Source organism: Martes martes (assembly GCF_963455335.1).
Source record: "Martes martes genome assembly, chromosome: 6".
NCBI lineage: Eukaryota > Metazoa > Chordata > Mammalia > Carnivora > Mustelidae > Martes > Martes martes.
This window is the reverse complement of record NC_137893.1, coordinates 84,739,542-84,766,387: the sequence shown is the minus strand read 5'-3', so window position 1 is coordinate 84,766,387 and position 26,846 is coordinate 84,739,542. Positions and strand designations below refer to the sequence as shown.

Sequence of the window (26,846 nt, the reverse complement as noted above, 5' to 3'; positions counted from 1 at the left end):
AGGAACTTACCCTCTGGCTCAGAGTCGCTGAGGAAGCACAATGGCCAGACTGAGAAATACGTGGAGTGGAGAACAGCAGACCAAAGGCACAACAGAGTGGAGAAAGGTGAAATATTTAGTTGGGCTTTGAAGGAATGAACATATTTCTTGCCTAGTCAGATAAGGCTTCGTGAAGAATGATATTTTGAGCTGGGCCCTGAAGAATTCAGTAAACTATACGGAGCATTACAAAAGTGCCAGTTTACATGCAACAAAAATGGCCGATACTTCATCCCCTCAGTAGAGCTGGAAGCAGGAAATGGAAATTGGTGGTCTGTAGTTGCTACTGTCATTTCTACAAGTTTTTTGAATTTGTAGCGTGTGTTTAGAATTCAGTAAAGTTCCCGGGGAAATAAACAGAAATCTGTGCTGTGAAGGGCTTTTGGCATCCCCTCAACTAAGGATATGACTTCAGTGCTTTGCAGCTGTGTTTAAAAAATAAGTGTCCTCTGGAGCAAAAACAGAGATTTGGGGGTGGGAGGGGCGTTTCACTAGGGGATGAAGGTGTTAGAATGTGGTGGAGAAATAAACTTGCTGGAGTGGCAGAGGAGCCCTAAAGACCTTAATGCAGATGGTTTCCTAAAATGACACTATTGAGTCTGGACTAGTCTAGACCAAGAGGCTATGCTTTTCCCAGTCTTTTTCTCTAACCAGATATTAAGGCTGGTTCTAATTGTCAGTGAAGCTTAACTTCTTTATCTACTGTAAATTACTTGGCATTAAGCAGACATTTATTAAGAGGCTGCCAAGTGTATCTTAGGCACTAGGGATTGAAAGATACAGAGGTATAGTTTCTGCCTTGGAGGATCGTATGAGCTAATGGAGGAGAAAGACACTTAAATAGAAGGTGACAACACAGTAAAATAGGTCATCTGTTGGGAGATTGGAGCAGATGCTGTAGGAACACTGGAACGGAGGCACCTAACCTGAGTTCAGGACGGTGTCAGGAAAGACCCCCAGTGGAGGTGATGAATGGGCCAGTCCTTGAGCAAAGGCAGAAGGTGGAGGGTCAGGAGAGAATCATAGCAAATGGGCAGCATGTGCAAAGGCCTGTTTATCTCTGACCTTCAGAAAAACAGTGCCCATTCCAGTGGACTACCTTGCATCTGGTGAGGGGGGTGGGGGGGGTTGGAGTAAGAGTGAAGTTAGCTGTGGTCTCTCCCTCTTCCCGAGGAGAAGGTTAAGCCCTATCTTCTTAGAGAAGCTTAGAGTTTTTAAAAAATTCAGATAAAGTAAATGCCCCACAGTAACACAGACTATTAGATAGTTTGTTTACCTCCTACTCTAGGGGGCCTGTGTTCACCGACAGGAATGAGCTCCAGTTCTTATGTTGGGGGCAGAATGATTAGACTTGATCTTAGCCAGAAGGCCAAGAAGCAATGCAGGGACCATGAGCAAGCAACCTGCTCATCATGATTTAGGATTCTCAGTCTAGTATGTGGTCTTTTGTGTACATTTACGTTTCATTTTCCTTTATACCTGTTTGTTTGTTTTTGTTTTTTTTTCTGCTGGTGTTATTTTTGTTCTGGTTGTTTTGTTTGAGAATAAAAACACCCTAAAAATATTTTATTGCTCCAATTTTATAGAATTCGCGTCTACATTTTACAGGATTGATTTTTTTGGATCCTATTTATATATCCCTTTGTTATAACAGTGATGTAGGGGGGTTGTGTGTGTGTGTGTGTGTGTGTGTGGGTCCAAGTAGATGGAAATTTGCACAACAACTTGTTTTTAAACAGGACATCATGGAGCATATATCCAGTATTGCACAACAATATCTAACAAACCATGGTTCTGCCTCAGAGTGGCATTATGAATAGCCACGTTGTAAGCAGGCAAGATGTTTCTCTGGCACTGACTATGAGGGATGTTCTGGTGGTTAAGGGGATATAAAGTCTATTTTTGTTTCTCTAGTCCCTAGCTTAGTACCCCAAGCCTGCACACCAAAACCTGGTAGGTGATTTTTTATTTTAGTATTTTAAATAGAAAATACAAATATATATTCTTATTTCCACCCTTTTTATTAAAAATCATAGCACATATTCACACATTTTTTTCAATTAGTGTTTCTGAGTGATCTTCCCTTACCAGTACACATAGAGCTTTCTCATGCTTTTTATTTTTACATTTGTGCAGTATCCCATTGAATAAAGGTGCTGTCATTTATTTAAACAGTGCCCTTCGACGGACATTAGGTGTTTCCAATTTTTTACTATCAATAACAATTCTGTAATGACCCGTATATACATAGTGAGATTTAATCAGAGGTGATTCCAATAGAGCCTAAAACAAACAAAAAACAAAAAATACCCACTATAATTCCCAGAGCCAGCTATATAATTTGCAGGGCAGAATGCAAAATGAAAACATGGAACCCCTTGTTCAAAGAACAGGCAGAATGCCATTAAAGGTACTTTTTTTTTCTTTTCTCTTTCTATACATTACTCATTGTTCATCATGTTAAGTGTACTCTTAATCTCCTTTATTTGTTTCATGCATCCCTCTGTCCTCCTCCTCTCTGGCAACCACCAGTTCTCTGTATAAGTCTATTTACTGTCTCCCTTTTTTTCTTTGGTTCATTTGTTTTGTTTCTTAAATTCCACATATGAGTGAAATCATATGGCATTTGTCTTCCTCCATCTTATTTGATTAGCCTTATATCCTCTGGGTCCATCCGTGTCATTGCAGATGGCAAGATTTCGTTCTTTTTGTGGCTGAGCAGGAATAGCTGAACCATTTGGTTTCCTGTGTCACAGAACTACCCAGGTTCCTCCCCGCCATGCAGTGCCTGGTGGGATAGTACTTCTTTTTTTTATTAGATTTTATTTATTTATTTGGGAGAGAGGGAGTATGAGTGGGGTAGGGGAGGGGGCACAGAGGGGGCACGAGAGAGAGAATCCCAAGCAGATTCCACACCAAGCACAGAGCCCTACTGATCCCATGCCCTGAGATCGTGACCTGAGCCAAAACCAAGAGTCTCGCGCCCAGCTGACTGTGCCCGGGGTTGTACTTCTCACACTCCTTCTTCACATGGGCCTCAGTGACATTCTCTATGTTAAATTTCTCCAGTGCCCAAGTCACAGTCTCCACTGAGTCCTGTTGCATCTATCCAACACATTTGGGACTAAGGCCTTTTAGGATCATAGCCTTTCCATGGCCCAGGGTGACCGAGGAGCAGGGGGAAGCTGACCACAGCAGTCTCCTGGGGAAGGGGCTGTGTCGCTCCCACCCAGTGGGGGCCCACCGTGGCTACCTAAGCCATGACGCATCTAAGGTCGCATGGTGTTTTTATTTGCTGTTTAATGTCATTTTAAGTAAAGAAAAATAAACTTTTAAATTAGTAGCATGAATTTTATCATTCAGTTTTATGCTGAATAATGGTGGTTTTAAATGCAGATATAAGAGCACTTACCTTCTATGTAAAATCACCAAAATTACGCAGTTCACATGTGGTAGCTCATACACGTATATGGATTTAGTTCTTACCAGAACAGTGGAAATTCTGCACAAAACTAAGTTATTTTTATTTCACTTCTTAATTCACACATAGTCCACAAAAACTCTCTACCCTTGGTTTACTCTATAAGTTTCCTCAATAAGGAAGGACTGAGGCAGAAAGGAGCTACAGGTTGCCTGATCTTTGCCTTTCTTTTTATGTTATTATTGTCAGCATAAATACCTGGCTATAATAAGGAAATAAGAGTGAAAAGACATACATTAGAGTTCCTTAGTCGTTAGTACTTCTTGGAACACTCTTACCTTCCTTCTACATTTAAAGCAAATTCTGGCTGGAAGGGGAAATGTGGCCTCTCCAGGCTGTCAGCAGCCTTGCTTACTCAGTTAAATTTGTGACACCTTTGCCTTGTCCTTGCTTTGAGTCTTTTTCAGCAACTACCCATGTGGGTCCCCTGGAATTCCACACGATGGGGCAGCAGGGAATTTTGGACACACTCATTGCATATCTCCTACGTTTGGAGGAGATACATAAGTTCAGGGCTGCGTGGGTGGCTCAGCCAGTTAAGTGCCTGCCTTAGGCTCAGATCACGGCCCTGGGGTCCTGGGATCGAGCCCCATGTCAGGCTCCCTGCTCAGTGGAGAGTCTGCTTCTCCCTCTCCCTCTGCCTCTCTTCCCACTCATGCTCTCCCTCTCACTCACTCTCCCTCTCAAATAAATAAATTAAATATTTTTTTAAAAGTTAAAAAAAATAAGTTCAGAGATAAGATTATTAAGAATTTTAAGACTGAGACAGTGGAACATTTAAACTAAGCGTGGGTCCCTTCTGAGTTTAGGACCTGCCTGAAAGCACAGGTTGCATTCCCATGAAGGAAATCCCCCTGATTACCACTGCTATGCTGCATTGCTTTGGAAGCTCTGGTGAGGGGCAGAGTGGACAAGAAATAGGTGTGAAAAATATTGAGGAAAAGGAACCAAATATTATTTGCAGATGTGATATAAGATGTCCAAGGAAGTGAACTAAAAATTTACTAGAAGTAATAACTATGAGGAATGTAGTCAGATATAGTAATAGATACAAATCAAGTGTTCTCAAAAAACCCAATAACCAGTTAGAAAGTATAATGGAGGGAAATTCCATTCATAATTTTAAAAACTGCCAAAACACCTGAATATCAGTCCATGAGCCATTCTTCTCCCTTACGTTAGTCCATCCCTAGCCATTTGACCAAGGATCACCCATCTCTGACCCCTTCTTATGCCATTAGAGATGGGATAAGGCTCAGGAACAAAGGTGGGAGGCAGAAAGATGATGTGTGCTCATAAGTAGTGTGGATTATAAGGTGAGCATGTCAGGGAGATCTGCCAGAATTTAAAACTTTTTTTCCCTCCTCACAAACAACAAATACCTACCACAGAATAAAGTTAATAAATACACAGCCTCTAATTAAAGAAACTATCAATCTTTAAGAGATAATGAAAAGACTTTATTTCTGGGTGGAAAACTTTAATGTAGTAAAGATGTTAGTTCTTTCCATCTTAATCTATCAGTTGAATGCAGGACTACTCAGAATCCCAGTTGTGCTTAAAAAAAAGGCAACTTTGAATTAAAAAAAATTCCAAGAGAATAAATAAATGGAAATCCTTTCCACCCTGCCAAAGATGGGGGCGAAAAATGAAATGAGAAGTCTAGTATTACCAGGTACTAAAATTAGTACTACCTATTGAAGTAACATGGCATTAAATATAAGAGTAAACTGGTAGATAAATTAAGCAAACTCTGAATTAGATCTTAGCGTGTGTAAGACTGTTGTGCAGGATAAAAATGCCATTTCCCATCAGTTGAGAAAGAAGGTAATATAGCAAATGCTGCAACAGTTGGCAATTGGAAACACCTGAGATTTTTTCCACATACTATATACCCAAATAGTTTCCTAGTCAGAGTTAGATTTTACAATATTACTCCAAAAGAACCATAGAGAGCTGTTAATAAGTATTCATCTGAGCTCAAGGTGAGGAGCTACTTCCTCAGGGTAAAAGCAAAGGCAGAAATCATAAATAGAGTTCAAAGGTGTTTGACAAACTGGGAAAAAATAATTGCAACATTCATGACGATGAGTAATTGTCTCTAATACTGTAGAAAGTGCTTTCATTAAGTAAGAAAAAACATGAATTCCCAACAGGTAATGTGCACGAACAGTAATTTATTAAAAAAGGAAGGAAAAAAACATAGTTGTCAATAAACTTGAAAGAGTAAGGCCTTACTAATAATCAAAGAAATGCAAATTAAAACAAGATACCACTTTTTGGCCTCTTTTATTGGCAAATATTTTTTATTTAAAATTTTTCATTTACATGAGCAATACAACAATCATTTCTCAGCAAAAAGCAAACAGAAATATATGGTGAAGTAAAATATTTCCATTTTAAACATGCATTAGCCTAGTTATTGCTAAACTTGAGTATCTTTCTGTGTTTAGTGGCCATTTCTACTTATTTTATGAATTACATCTTCATATTCTTTTTTAGCTTTTTTGATTGCTTGTGGTTTTTTATTATTAATTTGTAGATTATGGATATTCATCCTTTGTCTTGTATACATGTTGCAAATATCTTCTCCCACCCTGTTACTTTATAACTTTATGATATTCTTCTGCAGGTTTTTATTTTGATTTATTTTTTTTTTTAAAGATTTTATTTATTTATTTTACAGAGAGAGATCACAAGTAGGCAGAGAGGCAGGCAGAGAGAGAAGGGAGGAAGCAGGCTCCCTGCTGAGCAGAGAGCCCGATGCGATGCTTGATCCCAGGACGCAGGAATCATGACCTGAGCCGAAGGCAGTGGCTTTAACCCACTGAGCCACCAAGGCGCCCCTTGATTTATTTTTTAAAAAGATTTTGTTTATTTATTCGACAGAGAGAACACAAGCAGGGGGAGGGGCAGGCAGAGGGAGAGGGAGAAGTACAGTCCCTGAAGTGCAGGGTGCCCAATGTGGGGCTGGATCCCAGGATCCTGAGATCATGACCTGAGCCAAAGGCAGAGGCTTAACTCCTGAGCCACCCAGGCGCCCCTTATTTTGATTTAGTCATACCTTTCAGTCACTTCTTTTCTTGCTTCTGGATTTCGTGACTTGCTTCAAAACTCCTTCCTCAGCCCAAAATATAAAAATATGCCTCTCGGGGCACCTGGGTGGCTCAGTGGGTTAAGGCTGCTGCCTTCGGCTCAGGTCATGATCCTAGCGTCCTGGGATCAGGCCCCACATCGGGCTCTCTGCTCAACAGGGAGCCTGCTTTCTCCCTTCTCTCTCTGCCTGCCTCTCTGCCTACTTGTGATCTGTCTGTCAAATAAATAAATTTAAAAAAAAAATGCCTCTCTATAGTTGTCAGTGGTTGGTTGTCATTTTCTTACTGCTGTGTGTGTGTGTGTTTAGTCTTTAATACACTTAAATAATTTCCTGTTTGGTCTGAAGGACCACATATTTTATTTCTAAAATATGTCACCAATTGTTGTAAAATCCTTTATTGATTATTTCATCCTTTCCCTCATTGATTTTAAAATAGCAGATACCATGGATCTCCCTATCTATTCCAGATTCTATGACACATCATTTAAAGAACTACAACTTAAAAAAATAATAACTACAACTTTATAATCTATTTTGCTGCCTACTATTGCAAATCTGCATTCACAGCTTTTCTTTTTCTAAATTTTCTAGGCTATTCTTTCAGATTTTCTTTTCCAGTGAACTCGAAAATCAGCTTGTCAAGTTTTATTTTAAATTCCTATTGGCAAAGATGTTTTAAATGAAAATACTTAGTATGGGTGAGGCTGTCACAAAATGGGCAGTGTCACATATTGCTGAGAAATGTATAAGTTTTCTAGAAGGCAATTTGGCAATAAATGAAGTGTCTAAAAAATACCCTTTGATCTACTACTTCTACCTTTAGTAATTTATCCTAAGGAAATATTCAGGTAGAGCATTTCTTTTACGTGTATGTACAATGCAGTGTTATTTATGATAACCAAAAAAGGGGAAGGACTATGAAAGTCCAACAATAGGGGCATAATGAAATAAATTCTGGCACATTCACACATCAGCATTTCTATGTAACCATTTATAACATAGAGGAATGCTCATAATATAATGTAAAATAGAAGTAGGATACCATTTTTATAGCTAGATTGATGCCAGCATTTTAAGATTAAAGATATATATGTATTTTATATGTGTATGTATTAATTTTCTAGGGCTGCCATTAAAAAAAAAAACCAGAGTGAGAATCTTAAACAACAGAAATGTATTTTCTTACAGTTGTAGAGGTTAGAAGTCTAAGATAGGGTGTCTGGCAGGTTAGGTTTCCCCTGAGGCCTCTCTTCTTGGCCTGCAGGTAGCTGTCTTCTCATTGTGTTCTCAAGTGGCTATTCCAACATGCATTGGCATCCTGGGTGTCTCCTCCCCTTCCTATAAGGACATTGATCCTATTGGATTAAGGTCCCTATCCTTATGACCTCATTTAAACTTAATTATCTCTTTAAAGGTCCTATCTCCAAATTCAGTCGCATTCTAAGTTATTGGGGATTACCACTTCAACATATGAACGTGGAGAGGGGGACACACAATTCAGTCTCTAACAGTTCATTAAAAGTAAGGAAGAACATCAGAATGTTAACAGAGGTTTTCTGAATGGTGAGATTGTAGGTAATTTTAAATTTTTTAAATTTTCTGCATTTACATATTTTCTTCAGTGAATGTGTGTTACTTTTATAATCAGAAGAAGAATTAATTTTTTTTTTTTTCAAAGAAAGCTATTTCCACTTTGCCTATCCTGAGGGAGAGACAAGGCAGAGTGGGCAGGGCCAGCACCAGTGCCTTCTAGGCACTGCAGCACCCTACGTGCTCCCAAAGAGAGCCCACGAAATTAAGATAAATCTTTTTTCTGGGTTAGGTAGGGGAATTTTATGGTGAAGTATAGGGATTCACCTGATGATTCTGTTGAGTAAATCAAGAGTCCTTGAGATGAAAGATAACCAAACAAAAAAGCGTGTACTGTGTGATTCCGTTTGTAAACAAATTCTGGATCAAGCAAAGTCCCATAGTAACAGAAAGCAGATTCACAGTTCTCTGGGGCTAGGGGAGAAATTACAGAAGGGCGTGAGGAAATTTTTGAGGATGTTGGAAAGGTTTGTTTTCCCGATAATGCTAATAGTTTCGTGTGTGTGCACATATGTTCAACTCATCAAATTATACATTTCAAATATGCGAAATTTATTGTGTGTCAATTATATCTCAAAGAAGATGTCTGAAAATGAGAAGAGGGGACTGGAAGGAAAGATTCCAATAGCCTCTGTGGCCCTACAGTATTCCTTATTCATTAAAATAGCCACCCGAGGGCTGTGCTTTTGTGAATCAAATGAGATCATTGGGATCTGGAGGCTGAAGAGCAGGCAGCTGTGTAAGACATTTTGGGAGGAGGCCTCTAAACCTGACGGTCTTTTTCCTGCCTCATAATTCAATGTAACCGGGCTTGGGTGTGTCACTGATTCGAGTAAAATTAAGAGATTGTATGATAGCGGGTGCCTGGTAGGTGAGCCAGTCCAGGACGCAGCAATCTTTTTGAATTTATTGGCTCGTTAATATTGTGAAGATGGGTATGTTTCTTTTATAGCTGCATGTGATACTTACCTTTTTAAAGTCAGGAACTGGTACTGTGCTACAGGAGAGAAATGTACTTAAAATCACAACATTACCTGTGGTAAAATTATCATAAAAGCCACCTAGCACTGAAGCAGGGGATTACTTCAATTCTGCCCTCCTAATGACAGGAAATGGTCGTTGGTGAAGTTGTTTTCCATGAAGCTGTGATGAAATCAACTAAAATGGCAATAAACTGGAGTGTGAAAGCGAGGGACTCAAGTGAGATGTGAAAGTGCAGAAGGTGTTAGATGTTCCAATTAGAGTCTTCAGGAGATGATTCTGTAAGATATTAAATATGAATTGATGGGGTTCTGAGTGGGGCACCGTGGGCACTGCAGGCAGTTTTCGTGGCTGTGGGACATGGTCCCCGCGCCCCCCATCCTGAGCCGGCAGCTGCCATCCTACTCCCGGCCACAGAATCGGGATGACAGAGAAATGGTCTTTGGCGGCAAATGATAGGAAAGGGCTTACAGCCCCATTTCCTTCCTTCTTGTTCAAGACCGAAGAGCCAGTTGCCCCAGGAGCATTATCATCCTTGTTTCCAATGATCCTTTGATGAATGTTCTGTAGTTGCCGGTTATAAAAAATTGGAAGCACACCCCAGTAAAACCTCAGTGAGCTGTGGAAACACACTAAAATATATATCATCAGAGGTATCTTTATATGAGAGAAATAACTTACAGTGATACTGGATTCCACATGTCACATGGATTCCCTTCTTGCCGCTGCTGCTGTCCTCGTGCAAGCCCCCAGCTTCTCTCCTGCCCTGTTGGTTGCCTGTCTGCTCACAGGGCCCCACATCCTTTCCAGCCCTTCCCATTGTTCTCCATACTCCTGTAGAACACTCCTTTGCTCAGAACCACTCAGACCCCTTCCATGGCTCTTAAGAGAAAATTCGCAGTCTTTACTATGGCTCGCAAACTCCCGCATAATCTGCTGCCTGCGTACCGCTTGGCCTGGTACCAGTTCCCATCCCATCTTCTGCTATTCTAGCCACAAGCCTTCTTTCCATTCCCAGGAGGCCCAGTGCATTCTCTGACCCAGGGACCTTGTACACCATTGTCTCTGGAGTGCCCCTTACCCTCACCTCATTACAGCCCACCCCCTTTATCTAGGTAACCTCCTATTGATCCTTTAAATTTTAGCTTCAGTGTCACTTCTGAAGAAAAATTTTGTCAGATCCCTACCCCCAGTTTAGGTAAAGTTTCTTTCTAAGATGCTAATAGATCAGGATTTTTTTTCCCCTTTGAAAGTTCATAGTTTCATTTGTAACTATACATTTTATTCACTTGGTTTGACAATAGAAGGGACTGTGTCTGTTTTGTTCACTGCTGTGTTCCCAGAACCTGGAATCCCAATACTCAGTAACTGTTTACTGAATGGATGGATGGACAGAATGATATGTTGCATTCTGATGACCAGAAGATTAGCCCAGATTCTGGTTCCTACTTTGCTGCTGATTTGCTATATAATAAATAAGACACCATTTTTCTGAGGCTCAGAGTTCTCAGCTATAAAATGAAAAAAAACTAACCTAATGATCTGTTGTTTTTTGCTTTGTTTTGTTTTTAAATAAGCATCCTTTGGGTGTAGGTAATTGTGTTAATCATATACCTCAGGTCATTAATGCATCATCCTCAGTGATCCAAGCGAGGCCTTCTTTTTTATGTATGTTTCCTCTTTGCTTTGAACCCTGCTTCTGTTCTCCTCCATGACATCATCTCTAGTGTGTTTGGTTATATCCTTAATATGCACATATATTTTTAAAATCTATAATGTTGGCAGGTTTTGTATGTTTTAATTTTCAAAAATCCCTTTATGCTATAAATCTTACTCTTTTTCATACTTTTCTCAAGCAATATTATGTTTTTGAGACCTATACATCATTGCTTCTCAATGTGACTTAGTATTCATCATCATAATTATATAAACATATTAACCAATTTATATAGTCCTTACTGCTTGCCAGACACTATTCTCAACTGTTATAAAATCATCTAACCGACACCACAGTCTTGTAAGGCAGGTATCGTTGCTATCTCACCTGTTTCCTTCACATAGGTACCTCCATATTCCTGCTCTCAAAAACAATGCTGCCATGATGAATGTTCTTGTATCTATCCCCCTTTGCATCCGCATGAGGATTTCTCTGGGTCCTGTCCTCAGGAATATGATCCTGGAGGACTAAAGCCACATCCATTTTGCTCCATAGTGCAGATTGCCTTCCTGCTCAGCTGCTGCCAGTTCACGTTCCCACCACCAGGAGCGCACGAGAGCACCTTGCCTCCCCATGCCTATACTCCTGCGCAAGGTGGCTCTTCTACTCCTTGCCCTTCTGATAGCCATGAGGTAGTCCCCTATTGTTCAATTTGCATTTCTCTTATTGCTGGTGAGCCATCACCATCTCCCTGACTGTTTTGTAATCTGTCTGCTTGTGGCTCTGCCAGCATCTTCTCTTGTCCTTCTCTTTGCTCTCACACTTCAGCCAAAGTAATCCTCTTGGGACACCCCTTTGCTCAGAATCCCTCAGAGGGTTTTTTTCTTTAATGCACTGAAATTGTAGATGCTCTGATGATGTCCCATACTTGCATTCTTAAGATAACTGCTGCTTGGACATGATGTATCTTCTAACTAATTATTGGATTTGGTGTTGACTAATATTTATTTTAAAATCTTTAAACCTATTTTCCTTCTTTTTTTTTTTTTTTTTAATTTTAGTTGGTTTGTTTACTCTCTACACCCAACATGGGACTCAGACTCCTGACCCTGAGGTCAAGAGTCACATGCTCTTCTAACTGAGTGAGCCAGGTGCCCCTACACCTGATTTTTTAAGTAAAATGGGCCTATCTGTTTCTTTCCTTGACCCGTCTCTAAGTCATTTTACAACCAAACTTATATCAAAATGACTTGAGTAGCTTTGCCTCTTTTTCTGTTTCCTGGATCAATATGTAATAAGATATAAATTATTTATTCCTTGAACTGAGTGGTTCTCAAGGTTCTTTTCTAAGTATAACTTTGGTGATTTGATGAGCTATGGGTTTCTTACCAGTATTTCACTGGTTGTATGGATTAGCCAAATTCATAGGTATTCACGACCTCAGTGATACCAGACAGGTTTAATCTACTATGGATGCAAAGTGGTGTGTTTTCCGTCATATGCATGGATGGCTATAAACAGGAGTTCCATGGTCAGCTTGTAACTATTATCATACATTCATCCATTTCACTAAATCTTAGCCACAAAAATCTTTTTGTATAAATTGTACCTAATAGATTATAAAGGAGACTGTGGGTCTTACTTCCATCCTAATCCTAACTGATTTACTGGACTCTCTTTTCCTTCTCCATAGAAATACACTGCTTTATTTTATTCCTTCTTCCTCCCTCCTTTCGTCTTCTCCTTCCCAACTGTCTGATTCTTATGGCTCTAGAGAAAAAAAAAATGGGTCCTTTGAGCCAAAGAAGAAGAGATTACCAGAAGGGGTGGTTTTGGCAAGATTGGAATTGTGGGTAGCAGAGGGAGGGGATTCGGTCTCTGCAAATGTAGCAGGCGATACAGAAGAAATTCTCATGCTCGTGCATATTCCATGATGGAGAGCTTCTGGGGCAGACACAGAGTATTGGTGTCTGTGCCCAGTGGCTTTAGAGAACATGGGCAGTTGCACACTCACTCTTGTGAACTCAAGCCACTCTGATAACTGTATCGCTATTCTCTGAATCTTATTCTCAGCCGGAATGAAGTCAGAACATGTGACCTCACCATCCCAACATCCGCCATTCTTCCTAGCACATATCACTTTAAACTGTAAGAGTAATTCTCATATCATGTTATTTTTATTTCTCATTTGGCTAAGGACACAGGGCACGCAGAGAACATTATTTGTCAGACAGCAGCTACCTGGCACACGCAGTCCATATAATGGCAGTTAAACTGAGATCCAGAGACTGACAAACAAGCTATAAAATCTAAAAGGCAGGATTTCTTGTGGTAGATCGGTTATAATAATTTTATGCCCCAGTATTTTAAATTTGTGACATTTTGTATAATAAACAATTAACTGCCTGCTTTTGACATTTGAAAGTTAATGTGAAGAGAGTTATAAAACAGACACTGTAAACATCACCTCCCAAAGTGAAGTGGTAAATGGCTATCGGCCTCCGGGAGGGTAAGACCTAATTATTCCTCACTGTGCACTCTGTACCTTTTTACTACCAGTTTGGTTTTCATTGTCTTTGATAAACAAGATAATTGATATAAATGAATGTGATCCTGTAAAATGGTTCCCCAATCGCAGATTTTCATGCTAGAGGTATAATTTTCCTTATGGCACATTACTGTTAATCTTTAAATGGATAGGTTGGTTAATCTGCCTTCCATGAGAAGACATTAGGTGACTTGCTCCTTAATCAGAGCTGAGAAAAAAACATTGGGGGTAGCCAAGGGCACAGGAAGAAATGACTAATGGCCACATTAATGAGCAAGAGCATGTGGATTTTTGAGCGGGAGGCTCAGAGTTGGGAATGCAAGAAAACCATGTTGGAGATAAAAAGGAGCTGCAGCCCTCCTCAGGAAGAGGACACAGGCAGTGTGTGTTGAAAAGGGAGGTCTTACCCTGCTGGGCTTTCCCCTCTCCTTCCCAGGCCCCGCTTTTCCCATTTCAGATGCTGATTCCACTGTGCTGAATGGTGGACTCAGGATCTTAAACAGGCAAGCCCTCACGTGCTTTCTTCCTCTTATCTGGTGGTCAAGGATTAGGGCTTCGCAAAAGTACCATTTTGTCCCATAAATTGATGCTCAGCAGACTTGATCTTCTGTTGGGCGGTTCTCTTTAGGAAATGTCAAGAGCCAAGCAAGCAGAAGAGGCATGTAAGTTTGCACCCATTGGGAAGTCTGTGTTAAGATCATTGGCAGTTTGCTTTGAAGAACCCATTTCTCTTCATGCATAAAGTACAGTCAGGAAGAAAGAATGAAAAAGAAAGTGGACAGACGCTTAGGAGACAGTGTAAGATGGTGGATCCATGACTACTCTTAGGGGAATGTTACCGCTCAGAGTCATGGCAGTTTAAAAAAGCAATAATTAATAATCAGTTACTTGTCTAGGGCATTCTAATATTTAGTTTTAAAAACTAATTTAAACTCATGGCAGGGAAAGCTATGGTGAAATGAGATTTCTCCCAGGACAGTTCTCTTTGGCAGTGTTATCACACAGCCTTTCAAAGATCCAGTGTGCTCAGGGTAGCTTGCTGTCCGGTTTAATGTCATCTCTTCACCGAAGGCGTGGGCTGCCTTCCTCCCCCGCTCCCACTCTTGAAAGGTTAGCCTTTCTTCAGAATAGTGCAGGTTTTTCCAGCAACATCTGTCAACCTGGCAACGAGTACACCCTAAGGAAATTATGAACATTTGAAGACCATCTATATACTGTAGGGAAGCTTTCCTCTCCCTCTTCCTCCCCTCTCTCCTCGTTCCCCTCCTGCCTTCCCCCAAGAAGAGTGCGGCAGCCACGTGGCATTTACCACCATCCGCCTCGCTGACATATTATAAGCCCATTTGTGTCTGTGGTATTTTTAATGTGTTTTGATTTGCTCACTCCATTGTGATAGCTCATGAAACCTCAAAGCAGTGACCCTCCTAGAAGGCAGGCTATAGGCAGACCCCTTCGTTTAATGACAAGAGACCCCCTAGCCACCGTACGTTTAGCACACAGAGGCTTCTTTGGTCTAATGACTCAGATGATCTTGATCCGATTCAGTAGGTCAGAAATTGCTGTCCCCAGCAATTATCGACCGGAAGGAACTGCTTTCTTGGTTATTCTGAAGCTGCCAGCTGCATATTACACTAGCAGGTGCTAATAGTTTTTGTAGGTCAGTAGAATTGCTATTGTTCTTCCTTCCCTTGCCCCCTGTTCTTTTACAATTATAGAGTGGCTCATGGGAATAAAAGTCTCCCCTCTTCTGTGATACCCAGATTTCTAAAACACTGGTCCCATTGACCCCTTCCCCATGGGCAGAAACGTGGCTCTTTCGTGGTTAAGGAAGTACCAGTTCTGGGCCTTGTGTGTCTCCAAAAATCTCAAGGTGCTTTTGTAAGCATCTAATTTATTCGGTCAATACCCATAAGGTAGAGAGAAGAAGGGATTATTCTTGTTCTAAGTAAAGCAGCCACATCCCAGGGCAGTTACAGACCCTCTGCGAGATCGCCTCAGAAGCCATTTTTACAGAACTGAGGGGTAGTTCTTTGGGTGCCTGTGTCGCAGTGCACGGCCTGGCCCGTGGATACCAGAGCAGAAGGTGGGCAGAGGCGGGCAGCCATTTCCCCACTCAGAATTCAAGTGTGTAGATATGGTTTGAAGAGAGCTAGAACTCAGATGTCAGATGCTGCTTAATAGGCAGGTTTGACAATATGCCTAATAAAGTTTATTTAAAAATACTTGCCCCCATTTTTCATTTCCCAAAGCACTAAGTATAAACCATTAGAAGAATAATCGAAAATCCTAGCAAAAGTCTCTTCTTAAATTACTTTTATTGTATTTTAGACAAGAATTTTTTTTCATCACACACTGTAAGTCTACTGGAAAATATAACATGATTCTGTTTCCTCAGTCTAGATTAACTTTGACCTCCAGAAGGTGGTGTACATTGTATGTTTTGCTGATGCTTTTTTGTGTGAAACTACTTTACTTAGAGGTATGAATAGAGTTGTCCCAGGTCACCTGGAAGACTCTGATTGTCAGTCTTTGAAGCCGGGTAGCCAGATTCTCTCAGAGACCCCAAGTTCAGCCCTCAGAAGACATCACCTTCACTTCCCCCCACCCCCCCACCCCATGGGGACCGCCCAACCTCCTCACAGCGCTGGGCTGGTCCCTCAGGCTAAAACTGGGAGAGTGCCCAGGAGACAAGATTTCCTCTCAGGCATCCTGTGTAGTTTGATTACAGAGGCTTGGTTCTGAGAGCCCAGTATTCAGAAGTTGAGACTCACCTTTACCCATCTGTTTCTTCTAAATTCCAGTCTTGCTCCCTTGAGATTCTCGCAGATTCTTCTCACACAACTCATTCCAGGAAGGTTTGTGGGAGCGAAAACAAGTGAGAATTTGGCCTTCTCTCCAATCTTTTTCTCTCTGCCTCCAAAAGGTATGGCAGGAAAATTCTGCCAAAGCAGAATTGCATACTTGTCACAGATCCGATCAGGACATTTTCTGCACAATGTACAGGGCTCCACATACAGTTTGGGACACCTCACTACCAATACTACTTTTAGTAAAAACTCAAATTGTATAGTTATTAATGCATTTTAAAGAAATATCATTCAAGATCTTAAGACTCAAGAGTTATCCATGATCCCAGAATCATTCTGACTGTATACTGTTAAAGTTTGAACCAGATGCATTCTTCAGCTTATAATAAAAAGGGAAGCTACTGCTATATTAAAGGAATAGTTAAAAAACAAAAAAACTTTCTTACAAAAAAGCATTGAGCAAACCGCTCCTTCTTTTGTGGGGCTTTAAAACAACTGTTTGCATATCCTTTGTCCTGTGCCCAGCGTGAATGAGGGACACTCCCCCAATCTGCGGTAACATCTCTACTCTCGAGTCACAGACTCCTCATGACTTGATAAGAACTTTCAATCAGTAGCATGGAACAAAAATAATTCTGTTGATTTCAGCATCTTTTAGGATATGAGGAAAAATCCAAGTAAAACTTACACTACCCATAGAACAAAAAAACGCCTTTTATGTCATAACTTTGTAAAATTTTTGAGAGTTTCCAAAAATCACAAAACCGGTTTCAATGACTCTTTTTATGTTAGGAATCCCACCACCAACCCATCCACCCCCAAACCCCCATCCCTCATCCTCCCCCACCCACCCCCCATATCAGCTTGAATAACTTGTCCTGATGTAGGGGGCAGATGTAGTCTCTTTCTATGATAGATTATGTCCAGAGAAAAGAAAAAAAAAGTCACCCCGAAGAGATATTGCCTATTAGTTCAAACACATAGTTGGATGTTTTGGGATATCTTTTTTCTCATACCTGGAAATGCCTTTGTCCTAAATTTTAAGGCCTCACCTACAGAGTGAATCCCTCTTTGATACACTGCAGTGGTTACTGCTGTTAAACATCTGATGCTTGATTCTTTTAGGTCTTTTGGAATTGAAGATTTTCACAGCTAAAAACCTCCAGCATTCGAGCCACACATAAGAGAGTAAACCTCTTAAACAGTTAGTTCTGGACCAGGCTATCCTTAAAAGGCTCCGGTGTGAGGAGAGAATGCACTGATCCTAGTGAACGTGTGCCTTTGAGATCCACTGGCCCCACCCACCTCACCTTGGCCCCAGGGATAACCACCTCTGATTTCTAGCCTTCATCTGGAAAGCTGCTGTTCCCTCTAAAGTGTTTGGAACCGGCCTTATAAAGTTTGCATATGTTTGGGGAAGGGGCGGGGGGGGGGCGGGGGTGGCACATTTGAAGTTTGGAAAAGTGTTACCTCCTTTCACTGGCTAAATGGAGCCCAGCAGGACTGTCAAAGCCTATACAGTCTCAGGAGATGACATGATTTGGGCAGCCTTGATAGTCTCAGAAGTGGAACTAGAGCAGGAATGACGAGAGCGTGGAGATCCATACTTCCTAAAACAGATGAGAGTGAAAAGCAAAGAGAAAAGGAAAAGAGGCACAGAGGAGTTGGGATGAGGGGATTGGGGGAGGGGGGAGGGGGGAGGGGGACAACAGCATTCAAATGGCAAGGTCTGCTTTCTTCCCACGGGCTCCCCCTGTGGGTGCAGAGAGGTACTCGCATCTGAATCCCTCGGAACTATATTAGGAAATTGCCCTCATGGAGGTGGGAACGGGGAGAAATTTGGGGAAGGGGTTTAAAAGTTGCACATCCTACATAATCAATGGTTTTTCTTCAGCAGTGTGATGTAAATAGGATTGAAAAGTGATTTTTTTTTAACCCGATGGATAAAACTAGGAATTAATGTATCTTAGCTCCAGTGTTGTAGAATACATTTTGGTAGCTTTCTGATAGCTTCCGAGAATGATGGGCTTGTGCTCTAATTAGCTATTGTTCTTTTACAGCTGTTAAGACATAACAGCTGTGGGTATTTTCTTCCTGAATAATTTGACCGAAGGTTGGATTGCGGTTCAGTTGGAAGTTTGCATGGTCAGCAGTAAGTTCCCATATGGGCCTAGGGATAGGCGCCTAGGGTGAGTCCCCTTTAAAAAAAAAAAAAAGTATAGCTCAGGGGTGCCTGGGTGGCTCAGGTCATGATCTCAGCGTCCTGAGATCAGGCTTCACTCTGGGCATGGAGCCTGCTGAGGAGTCTCTCTCTTCCCCTCCCTCTCCCCCTCCCTGCCCCCTGCTTGCTCCATGCACTCTCTCTTTTTAAAAAAAAAAAAAAAAAAAAAAAAAGGTATAATTATGTAAGGGAATATCTAGGTGAGATCTTAAGCTAATACCTTTTAACAGCCTTAGGAAGCTTTTTGAAAGAAGTTCTTTGTGAACATCTTGGCATAGAGAAGAATCTACACCAAGGCCGTTGAGCACTGGCCTGCTGCATGAAACAGTGTACTCTGAGAAAAGGAACAGCCAGGGAAACAGTGAATGAAGCCTAACACCGGTACAGTTTATGAAGATGATGGTCCTTTGCAAGTGCTAAGTGTTATTTCATTTTTAAAAATCTGCTTCAAGTAGGTTCTCCCCCCCTACCTCTCAAAGGTGATCTCTGGAGACAGTTGAATAACATGTCAGTCTTATCTTTAAATAGAGCTGGTACAGGTGGCCCTCAGGTCATGTCCTAGTGAAGTAATACTCCCTTTTAAAAAATTTATTACTCCCGAATTAAATTTACTGGCAAGCTGTTGGCCAACCCTGGTGCAACGTATGAACAGAGGACAGTAAAATTGTTTTCAGATCACTTTTTCTGCAGTTCCCCACAGTCTGAATCATCCCAACACACATACACTTGCAGAATGTAGACACTGTCAACATGCAACTTTTGCATTCAGAGGCAGCAAATTAAATTTGTCTGAGCAGAATTGCTATGTGCACGGAGGGGGAAAAGTAATTTCTGCCCAGGCTGTTCCCCTTTGCCTTTTGCTTATAGCACAGGCTATTGTAATAGGTATGTAGCCGAAGGACAGTGAAGGGAAACCAGAAAGAGACAGACGCAAGATGCTGGATTTGGGCAGTATGGTTTTGTAAACAAAGTGACACAAATTGGGGCAGAAATTCCATGGGGACAAGAGAGGAAGCTGGAAGACTGGAAATACAGCACAAAGCCAAGTCCCTTCCAGATGGCGTTTTTAATAAATTTATCAGACGCATTTGAAAGACTGTAATGAACATTCAGATGGGGAGTGGCTTGGCCCCTACAAAGAAGAAAAACAGTAATGGCACCTTCTGTGCTTCGCAGTCACAATCACTCCCTAAATTTTTCCAGTAAAAGAAACCATAAAACTTATTCAAACCATTGTGTAATTATTAGACAATTCAGCTAGGTAGGCTGAGGTTCGCTTTTCTAGGAAGAGGAGTTAATAAGAGAATTCTTTCCTGCTGAGATGGGGAAAATGGTCTATATGTGTTAGTAAGCCCAGCAGTGACTTTTAGGACAAACCTCTTCTGGAAGGACTCCTGTAGTGTAACTAAGGCAGAGAGCTCTCCCCGCAGGCATAAAAAGAGCTTTTCTGTTCTTTAAAAGCCACACTGTTACAGATATTCCTCCCCTCCCCAAAACGGTTTCTCCATCAGAAAATGTTTTGTCTACCATGAGTGACCAAGCTTTGTGATTATGGGATACACTTTTAGGGAAGGAGAAGCTGAGAGTGCCCAGGGTACATGTGATACTCACACAGCCGCTCTTCTGCACTGGGCATATTTGTTTCCTTTTTAAGGTTTAGGTCAAGACCCAGACATTGATCATACTTTACTTTTCTAAGAAAACTTTCACTGAGAAAGCATTTTCTTTTTCCTGCCTTATTCAGTAATTTTTAGGTTTTCTAGCTTCTGGGAAGGAACTATGTTAAGGTGAAAGTGCCACAGCCTACATAAGCATCCTTTTTTCTCACTCTGATTCATTCATTCAGCGGATATTTAGCTAACACCTACTATATGCTAAGCACTGTCTCTTGGCAGTTGGGACTAGAGCAGTGAAAAAAAGGAAAGCTCCTGCCGACGAAACTCACATTCTAAATCTCCAGTGATCATGTTAGATCAGATGGATGTGCTGGTCTGGATATTAAGAATTGGCACAGTGCTGGAATGTTGGGGTCACCTTGGTTCTTTATAAGAGGTCATTATCCAGTGGGTGTGTGCCTAGGTCCCTGTTCTTCTTTGCAATAGTTGGTATGATTTGGTCATTATACTATTAATTTGACTCATTATCAGAAAATTGGAATGAGAATTAAGGAAAGTGGCTTTCTTCTGATTTTGTACCTTATTAGGTAGATACAGTTGCTTATCAAGTTGCCAGTAGAGCTCTAGCAAAACTATTTCTCAAAAGGAAATTTGGGACTTGGGGTCAGTTTTACTGATATGATCATCCCTCTGTGTATGTTAAGATGTGTCTGTGTGCGGCTGTGCTGGGCACACTTTGTAAGTTCAGACTTTGACTAATAAACACTAATGAATAATTATGTCAAGATCAAAGTGATATTTTATCCTCCAGCTCATAGATACAGGATTCTTTGTTAAGAAGGCACAATTCTTTAGGGGCACCTGGGTGGCTCAGTGGGTTAAAGCCTCTGCTTTCGGCTCAGGTCATGATCCCAGGGTCCTGGGATCGAGCCCCACATCGGGCTCTCTGCTCCGCGGAGAGTCGGCTTCCTCCTCTCTCTCCCTGCCTGCCTCTCTTGCCTACTTGTAACCTCTGTCTGTCAAGTAAATAAATAAAATCTTAAAAAAAAGAAGAAGAAGAAGAAGGCACGTTTCTTTAATGTAGCATATGTGTTAGACCACCTCAAGTTTCCAGAGAATCAGAGGGTAATATTTCTAGGACAGTTTTACTTAGAGAAAATTTTAGAGACTGAATCTTCTTGAATAAACCCACTTATAAATGTGTCTCTAGAAAAGGAATTCTTTTTTTTTTTTTTAATTTTTAAAAGGTTTTTATTTATTTATTTGACAGAGAGAGATCACAAGTAGGCAGAGAGGCAGACAGAGAGAGAAGCAGGCTCCCCACTGAGCAGAGAGCCCGACTCGGGGCTCGATCCCAGAACACCGGGATCATGACCTGAGCCGAAGGCAGAGGCTTTAATCCATTGAGCCACCCAGGCACCCCTCTAGAAAAGGAATTCTTAGCACTTATCCCAGCCTTGTTTTCCAGAGAACTTGAAACCATACCAGTAATGATTTTGTGATCATCTCCAATGCTGCTACACTAATCAACCACTAGTCAAAAATCATATATCTAGGGATAAAATTGTGAAGCAGTAAGGTTGCATAGGTGGAGATTGACAAAATCAGGAAAGCTCCTCAAAGACAACTGATAAAAACCTAGCAGATGCTACAGAAGATATCAGTGTTCAAAACAATCATAAAAGGTTTTACCCTTTTGGAGGCTTTCCATCATTCTATTTTTCATAAAAACAGTGTTAAAATGTGTGAAACTTGGAAAAAAAAACCCACAAAATTCCATACGTGCAAAAGAACATAAAGGACATATATGTGAAGTTTGGGGAGTAGGAACACTGGCATGCTGACCGCTTCACTGAAGAAAATACTACCAAACCTACAGCTCTGTGTGCGCCCCTCCCCCAATGACCCCCCCCCCCACCGCCTCCGATTTTCAGTGTTCACCATTCCCCAGGTTTCCTTTCTGATCTCACCACACAAGCATGTATCACTAAATGACAGAAGTGGAATCATACTCCGTGTTTTCTCCTAACTTCCTCTCTTCTTAACCAGTTTTCTTTGTGGGACCGACCCTGGTTGACACACCATAGCTCTAGTTCATTTGTCTTTCAATACTGTGTAGTTTTTGTTTAATAGTGAAATTTCAGTGACTCAGTGGACAGGTTGAACAGATTAGACACACTTAAAGAGGACTGAACATAAATAATAATTTGAATTAAGAAATTGCCCAGGTAAATTTAATAATCATTGAAAAAGTAAAGTAAAATATAGTCTGAGGGGAAAGTCTACTCAAAGTCACATCTAACAAAAATACCATAATGTGGAAAATGAAATCATAGAAGATAATGATAAAAATCAAAGTGTTATTAGAGCCAGGTACTGGTTTGACCATGTAAGACAAGGTTTATAGTTTTAGACTTTTGGCTATTAAATGTGAACCTCAAGTAAATCATTTTTGTATTCACTTAATGTGTTATAAATATGTTTTCTATCTCTGTTTGTAAATAAATGATCTAAAAAAAAAAGAAATTGCCTAGAATACTTCAAAAAGAGGTACAGAGAGAAAAATGAAAGGAAGGTTAAGAAATGTGGAAGATAGGATGAAAAGTTCAACAGAGGTCTGGTAGGAATTCTAGAAGGAAAAGAAAAAGAAAAGAAAAGGAAGGAGAATCAGTATTCAGAGAAATAATGACCAAAATTTTCCAGACTTGATAAAAGCCACAAATGCTCATAATCGGTCCTGAGAAGGATAAATTCAGTCTGCCTCTAGGTACAACTGAGTAAAATTGAGAAACACCAAAACCAAAACAACAACAAAACCCATGAAAAACAAAAGGAAAAAAAAACCTTAAAATTAACTGTAGGCAAAAAAACAATTACAAGTTAGAGGGATAGGAGACTTTAGCAGACTTAACAGTAGAACCAGGAGACTATGGAATAATATCATCAAAGTGCTGAGGAAAAACAGCTTTTAACCAGGATTTCCTTATCAGTTAACCTATTTTTCAAGAGTGGTGGCAAAATACACTTTCAAACAGAGACTTTGCTGAATACTAATGGATGTATCTTAGAAAGAAGGAAGTTGAACCAAGAAGAAAGGAGGATATAAAAAACAGTAATTGGTTAAGTATGAATAAAGAAGTTCTGACTGTATGAAAAGAAGAAATATTAATGAGTTAATGAGTTTCACTTCAAATAGTTAGAAAACAGGGGCGCCTGGGTGGCTCAGTGGGTTAAGCCTCTGCCTTCGGCTTAGGTCATGATCTCAGGGTCCTGGGATGGAGTCCCGCATCGGGCGCTCTGCTTCCCCCTCTCTCTGCCTGCCTCTCTGCCTGCTTGTGATTTCTGTCTGTCAAATAAATAAATAATATCTTTACTTTAAAAAAAAAAAAAAACAAATAGAAAACAAAACAGAGTAATTTAAAAGGAATTGAAGGAAGAAATAATAAAAAGAAGAGGAGGGACGCCTGGGTGGCTCAGTCGGTTAAATGGTTAAATGGCAGACTCTTGATCTCGGCTCAGGTCTTGATCCCAGGGTCCTGGGATCCAGCCGAATGTTTGGCTCCTTGCTGGGCAGTAAAACCTGCTTCAGAGTTTATTCTCCTTCTCCCTGTGCCCCTCCCCCACCCACTCATGCATGCACATGCTCTCTCCCCTCTCCGCCCAAAAAATTATTAATTAAAAAATAAAAACAAGAGCAGAATTTAGTGAAGTAAGAAATAAAGAAATCAATAAAACCAAAAGTTGGTCCTTTGAAAACACTAATAAATGAGACAAGCTATGTAGGACAGATGAAAAAAGAAAGAAAAAGTACAATTACAAATATTTGGGATGAAAAAGAGGACATACTATGAAAATTTTTATGCCAGTATATTTGAAAGGGTAGATAAAACGAAAATTTTTCCTGGAAGGGCCAAGAGTATCAGAAACAATTTAGAAGAAAAAAGGAAAAGAAGAAGGGGAAGGTGAGGGAACAAAGGTGTTCGCTGTATCAGATTTTAAGATTACTGGAAAATTATAGTAAAGCAGCACGGTAAAAGCACAAGGCTAGGCAAATCAATGAAGCATAACATAATTCTTAAAAAGAGACACGAATATCTATGAAAACTGTGTGTGGCTGAAATAACATAAGTTAGTGAGGGCAAGAGTTCATTAAATGGTGGTGGCAAAATTGCTCACCTTAAGAATAAAAGATGAAAGTAGATTTTCTGTGTCACGCATGGTATACCAAAAATAAATCCTAAATAGATTAAAGAACCACATGTGAAAGGCAAAGTTTAAGAACTTTTAGAATAAAATATAGGACAATATCTTTATGGATTGAAGGTAGGAAAGAATTTATAAACAAGAAAAGGGAAAGGCACCAATCTTAAAAGATGAATGTTTCACCTTAAAACATTAACCAACAAAAGATTGGCATCCTACAAATCAATTAGAAAGACAGTTAAAAAGAAATAGACAAGAGATAAAGATAGGTAGTTTACAGAAGAAAAATGGAGAACGATTCTGGTGGGGGGGGGACTGTACAACGTCTTCAAACAGAAAAATGAAAAACTGAAACCACATTGAGATAACACACTCATCTGTCTGGCATTACCAAGAGTTGGTAAGGACGTGAAGCAATGAGTTGAGAATGTACATTTTTTTTTAAAGATTTTTATTTATTTATTTGACAAACAAAGATCACAAGTAGGAAAAGAGACAGGCAGAGAGAGGAGGAAGCAGGCTCCCCGCCGAGCAGAAGGCCCGATGCGGGGCTTGATCCCAGGACTCTGGGATCATGACCCAAGCCGAAGGCAGAGGCTTTAACCCACTGAGCCACCCAGGCACCCCGAGAATGTACATTTTTACAACCACTTTGGTGAATAATTTGGCAATAGCCAGGAAAATTGAAGGTAACTCATAGCCATGAGTGTAATTCACGTATATATACATGTATAATATCTTATGTATTCCTTTAAGAAACCCTTACCATGTACACAGGACTCCTTTGTTTGTAATCGCACAGAAAACAGTGATAACAATCAAATCATCCCTTAGCAGGAGATTAGATAAATAAATTTTGACTTGTTTATGTGTTGAAATATTTTATAGACCTCACATGAATGGACTAGATTTATCTTTCTATTGAATTTTCCTTCATCGTGGTTTAATGTTTGTGGTAAATGTTAATATTATTCACCAAGCATTCCCCTTTCTTCTGGGCACGCAGCAGGGTCCCACTCTCCCACCCCTTTTGAAGTTAGGCAAGGCCCTGGGACTTGCCTTGAGCCCCGGACTGTGAGAGAGGTGATGTGTGTTACTTTGGGGGATGAGTCTTAAGAATCAGGACCTGGCTTTCTTTCTTCTCATTGCTGCTATAACTGAGGAAATTCATATGGATACAAAGCCTCTGTCACTTGGGCCCCTGGCTGATACAATGAGCAAAAACACTTTTCTGATCGTCACTGAACACATAGGGTGCACAAAAAAATAAATACATAAATAAATGTGCACTGTGGAAGGGAGAATGGGGGCTGTTCCTGCAGCCTAAGCTCCTGTCTACAGTATTATTTTATGTCTCAGTTCAATTTACCGTACACCTTGTGCCACTTCCTTAAGCTCTACCTTCCAAATCACCCAATACTTCCCCTTTTCCATGAGATAGAGGTATCATGACTTAGCCTCCAAATAGTCCTTCCTTGTCTTTCCAAGTCCCGGGGAACTTCTTTTTGAGCCCCTTCCTTCTCTGCCAGGAAACTCTCCTTCGAGGCTGTTTTACCAGTATGTTTGCTTGTTGTTTGGAGTTAAGCTCGACAGTCAAGGGGTTCATCACCAGAAATCCATCCTCTCTTCCTTTCTCCTTCCCCTTCTCCCTTTTTTATCTGTGGATGACTTCCTCATCTGCAGAGAGCAAAGCAGTGAAGCTGTAGAAGATGAGGGCTCAGGTCAGGCATGCCCAGCTTTGGAAAGTAAATACATCGTGGTATAGAAGATACATGTAAGATTACGTACTCCACGTCATTATCAAGGTGGAAATGTTTTGGCATGACGGTAGTACTGCTCACCCTCTCTCTCTTCAGAGAGTATATAATATTACCCTGAAAACTACAGTATATATCTAATGAGAAATTGTCTTTTTTTTTCCAACCTATTTTAAAATTATATAAAGTAAGTTGCAAATCTTGAAGGCAAGTAGCTGGGCCTAAGTGTATATTTGGGTTGAATAATAAATTAAATTAAAACCCCAACACTAGAAAATGCACAGAAAAGGTCCCAGGGGACTTAAAAGGCCCTTACCTTTTATTGTTCTCTTCTCCATGGTTAGAGATTCTACATCATTTTTAGATAGCTATCATTTTGTGGAAGCCCTTGGCTTTTATAAATGAACAGGTTGATGTGGATTTGAAGTAGAGAGAGAGACTCAAAATCAAAACAGAGCTGGTGTTTCAGATATAGCAGTTCATGAACAGAGAGAAGAGCATTATGTGTTGAAATGCCCAGAATAGTAAACAAACGGAAAAGGTAAACAAGTCATGGCCGAGGGCAACAGTGTATTCTGAAAAGGGATTGGTACCATTTCCTAGATCATCTTCCTGCTTTATGAATTCTAAAACACTGAATCTATGTGTATATCATATTTCTCTAAACAAATTGATATTTACTGAATGTAACAAGTATATACAGTTTAGAGACTAGTAATAAAACAAGTGTCTATATACCCACCACCTGGCTTAGAAATAGAACAAAGCCAGTACTTCTGAAGCTCCCCTAAGATTTCATCTTGGAAATGAAATCAACTAATATTTGGACCTATTGGTGGGAGTCCCTAC

General features: G+C 40.4%; 1 protein-coding gene across 2 annotated transcripts in view; it reads left to right on the top strand.

Annotated features, from left to right (window-relative positions):
• The window catches only part of BTBD9 (BTB domain containing 9), a 411,032-nt gene that overhangs the window by 284,942 nt on the left and 99,244 nt on the right, over positions 1-26,846 (top strand). The window lies entirely within an intron of this gene.